The following is a 4,826-nucleotide window of genomic DNA, read 5'->3' as shown; positions in this document are numbered from 1 at the left end:
GAGAAAAATAATCTATTGAAATATTTTTGCAAAGTATAACTTGACTGATCCTGATATGGTATCTAAGGAGAGTCCTAAGAGAGAACATAAAAGTGGAATATACTTTGGTTTCCTCTAAGCATCTTGTTAGCAAAATATATCTTTGAGGTTAGAAGTGATTGAACCAAAAATTAATGGAGTACTTATTTTTGTGACACTTTAGACACAAGAAGACTTTCAAGGTAAAGAAAAAACGTATAGCTAAATATTTGTGATCACAACTTCTTGGACTGGTTTTGTGGAGACAAAGTTTTACATTAGAGTTTGTCCTCATTAACATAGATGTTGGTTTTTTGTGGCAACCAAATGCAACTGTGAAGTTTAATGGACTCTCTTAGACAAGTAAACAGCATGGTAGAAAAAATGGCAAATAATATTTAGTAAATTAGTTTGGTTAATTACTTTGCCAGAACAAAGAATGAAAGATATAATTCAAAATCACTTGACTTAAAAGTTTGACGAAAGAGTAGTGAAGAGAGATGAAAGAAAACATAGAGGACTTTTCTGTCTCCAGTGGAGTAATGGGTTCTTGATCTTGTTTCTTCCATTCTATCTTCACAAGCTAACAGGGGTGGCTGAGGACTGGATTATCCATTGCAGACAAAGAGAACTCACAGAAAAAAATATTTGCAGCAGATGTAGGTGATTCTTAACCTTAGACAATCTATTTAAATCTGTTCAAAATTCTCTGCTACCCAAAACTGCCCTCTTTGAACAGCTTTGTTTGCTTTTCCCAACACTACCCTTCATTGACTATTTAAAATTTTGAGAGGTCACATTCATCCTCTCTAGAGATTGCTGTTTGGTTGTGATTTTTGTGTGTTTTTGTATTTTGTTGTGTTTTCTAACTAAATTACAAAAGGTTTTGCAAGTGTATTACAAAAAATATGTCCATCTAATTGTCCAATGCTCCTTGATCAGAGTGACTCCTTCTATCATTCTCATCCAACCCCTTCTCCAAGATTTATTTCAGATTTACCACTTCCCTTATCACATGTGTACATTGAGTATTCTAGCTGTGCATGCCCCTTGTTCCATTTTTCATTCATTCTATGCCTTTACTATTATTCCTCTCTGGTTTCAACTTCCTGATAGTCATTCTGTTAAACTGTCTGTTAATATTTTGAAAGGTTTATATACATTCCACGGAGTTTCAATCCTGCATATACTTGAACTGATGTCAGCTTATATTTCCATAATTCATTCATCTGCAATAACAATTTGCAAGACTGGAGATGTGAAGCACCTAGACATGATTTTATTCTCATCCATTTGGAAGATTAATCTTTAGTCAACAAGAAAGTTTAAATATGGCTTAGAATATATTCCTAACTACAAAATTTTATAAATGGCTTTGTAAAAAGTTTTGTGATTATTTTATTTTACATGGGATAATATTTTCTACTACCTATAAGTTTTGGAAAAAGAAGAAAACCACGATTTACTACTATAGAGGAATATGGTAGAAACAGAAGACAGATTTTATGTTTGTCACATCTCTGATGAGTACCCATATTCATGACTTTAAGTCATATTTCTTACTATGTTAGATAGATAGGGAAAACATAAAACAACATATGATAAGGCATCTATTTGTGACTTTTCAAAATGTACCTTATTAAGTGATGAAACTTACTTTATTAGCTAGTTTTTGGGTTTGTATTATGGGAGGTCGTTCTATTTGACACATTTCTGGAAGGCACCTACTGAACAACACAAATGGTGGGTGGTACTATTTCTACACTTTAATGAATGGTTGAACCTGCTTGGCATTAGTGCTGGATAAATAAATCAACTCTATTGTAATTTGCACCCTAAACTTGAAAATTTTGTAATGTCACTATCGTCTACTTGTCAAATGTTATTTTGGTGAATGTGATTTTTAAAAGATTATTTCAAAAGGAATCTGTTTTCAGGAGATTAAATGTAGGTTGTCATTTGTTTGTGAATGATAACATTTTTATACAACAGAACCAAGTTTTACTGAAGTACCAGTATTTTGAAGCATTAACGATATTCTCAATTAATGTTTTTGTGAATTATATTTGACCTGAAGTCAAGTTTTCCTAGCCTTGGTAGACTAATTATGGATCTATCGTTCTAGGAACTAATTTTTTGGCCTACTTATGCTGGACAGAAATCTTTCAGTAATCATCAGAAGAGGGGTATTAAAAATAATTTTGTGACATTTGTGATCTTGGTCACACATATGGGCTGGTCATTTGTTTGAAAGTTTGAATTACTGTACTTTCAGATTTTGTGATCTCATCTTTCATTTTAAGTTGCACTGCATTTCACAATTGCAAACTGCTAATTCCAGTGTCATAAGGAATTGAGATGGATTTTCAATTACTTTCTGTTGACATGTTTCATGAGTCTAGGTGAGAAATCTTGCCCTTGTTATCTGATGAAGCAGATAACTGGGACCTGGGATCCTAGGACCCATGGGTCCTGCAGAAGAGTAATACATTTTAGATATCATATCATAAAATTTGGGTATAATCAGTAGGAAGGCTTCCGAAATTGGAGAAAAATATTTTGGAATCAGTGAGTTAAAACAATAAACAGAGCAGCAGAGTAAAGTCCCTTATAGATTAGAGGAAAACAACAATTTTTTTTTACAATGTGAATTCAGAAGACCAAGAACACTTAGAAGGTATCAAAAGTTTATACCAAAGACATTGCATTGATACTTTTTATATTCAAATGTACATTCTAAACCTTATTATTTATATCCCAATCTATTTATTGTAATAAATATCTATTTATTTGTCAAATTATCAATTATTTCTAGTAAGTTTCACTGTGTGAAATAAAATATTAGCACGTATAAAGATAAAATATGTAACTATATATAATATAAGAAAAAGGCACATGTTTTTCAATGTATTGTTGTGGTTAGGGTATCAAAGGCAACTGTGTTTTAAAGTATTATTCCATTATTTCTACCTCAGTGTTGGTAGAGTTGGACCTAAAGCTTTACCATTTGTAGATTTACAGCCTAGACGCAAGAGGAAACAATGTGATAAACATTACCAATTTAAGGCCTAATATCAAGGAGAAACATATAGACTTCTCTTGTAACTATGAAAATATTGGGTGAAAGAAAGGCAGTAGTGTAAATTCCTGCCTGGTTGGATGGTAGACTGGCCAGGACATTAGGTAATCATGCATGTCAAAACTTTTTCACATTCTTGGCTTTAGCTACTTTTGAAATATTAGGTATAAGAAACAATTATATTTTGATAAAATACCTTCTAGTCTAAACGATTCTGTCTTAATTGTTCATCTCTCTATGATCCTTTTTAACTAAGATTAGTTTTGTTCCAGTAAGACAATCTATGCTGTCAGGGTAAGATATTCTGGTTGGTCTGTTGCTACATGGAAGAAGAGTAAAGGGTCAGGTAGACATTTGTGCCAGTAAGACCTCATTTAGGAATTTTAAGCTGCAGAAGTTTAGAAGGAGCTCTTAAGCAAGGCTTGCTTTGAATCCATTAGCTCCACAAAGCTAACTCAGTTGATAAATAAGTACTTGAAAAGCTATCACCTTTGGACCTAGCTATAAAGGCTTCAAAGTATGATCAAATTTAAAATGAAAAAGACTTAAAATAGTCATTGACGAAAAAATTGCAAATGTGAGCAATCGACCAAACAATATGTTTTTTCCAATATACACAGAATTTTAGAGAAGTAAGATCAATAGCATTTTTAGGAACAATAAGGTTTCCTGGTTACAAAAAGTCAACTAAGGATATATGCCTTTATAAAGATTGCATCATTAACTACTTAACTTTACAGGATACTACATGCTTCAGCAGCACATTTACCCAAATTACAACAATGTAGAGATTATCATGGCACTTGCACAAGGATGATATGAAAATTTGTGAAGTATTCCATATTTTTCATTCTTCAGATGTAAGAAATGAAAAACAGTTATTAAAAAATTGATTACAAAAATACAAGTCATTATGTCAAAAATGAACTTTACAACTTTGGTGCGGGGAGGGAGCTAGTGAGGAGGATTGAGTGGGGGGGGGACAGAGGGAGGATGGGAAGGGATGGGAAGGGGAAACAAAGGAGGAGGCTACAATGCTTGATAAGAAATTTACTCATTATCTTGCCCATGTAATTGTAACCCCTCCGTACAGTATTTTCACAATAAAAAACTAAAAAAATACAAATGTAACAACACATATAATTCATTGAACTTAAAGTTAGTTAGACATCAGTGTATTAAATCCTCACCTTAGAAAGGCCTTTATATAGCATAATCCTTACAAAACTTTTGAAAGTAGATAACATTGTCATTTTATCCCAAAGAAGTAAAATACTATAAGGACTTAGGTAAAAAAGGAATCTTAAACTTTTTCTATATGGAATGCTATCTGAAATAACACATTTATTAATGAACCTATATATTATAAGACAATGTAGAATTCAAAGTATTATATCTAGGAGAGAATGAAATAGATTATGGGCATTATACAAACAAAATACAGATTATTTTAAAATATACTTTTTTCAGACAAGTATCAGAAATATTTTCAGTTTCTGTACTACTCATTTCAACAGATAAGTTAAAATGATTTCTGATTTAAAAAATCACAAACTCTGCAGAAATCATTATAGATGTATACAAACAACTCTTGAATACAATTAGACATCAAAGTCAGGCAATTCACTTGAAGAATACCATTGAATCCATGAATTTTTAAAGTAAGATATTGCCGTTGCTCTGTATTGTGAAAATATTTTGTACAGACACAAAGATGGATTGGCATTTT

General features: G+C 32.0%; 1 pseudogene; it reads left to right on the top strand.

Annotated features, from left to right (window-relative positions):
• The first annotated feature begins 3,845 nt into the window (after positions 1-3,845).
• Positions 3,846-3,945, top strand: LOC122123941 (annotated as a pseudogene).
• Positions 3,946-4,826: the final 881 nt, after the last annotated feature.

The sequence above is a fragment of the Dipodomys spectabilis genome, unplaced genomic scaffold (genome assembly GCF_019054845.1).
Source record: "Dipodomys spectabilis isolate Male_0828 unplaced genomic scaffold, ASM1905484v1 ptg000232l, whole genome shotgun sequence".
Lineage (NCBI taxonomy): Eukaryota > Metazoa > Chordata > Mammalia > Rodentia > Heteromyidae > Dipodomys > Dipodomys spectabilis.
The sequence above is the reverse complement of the archived record's forward strand: the minus strand, read 5'-3'. Positions and strand labels throughout refer to the sequence as shown.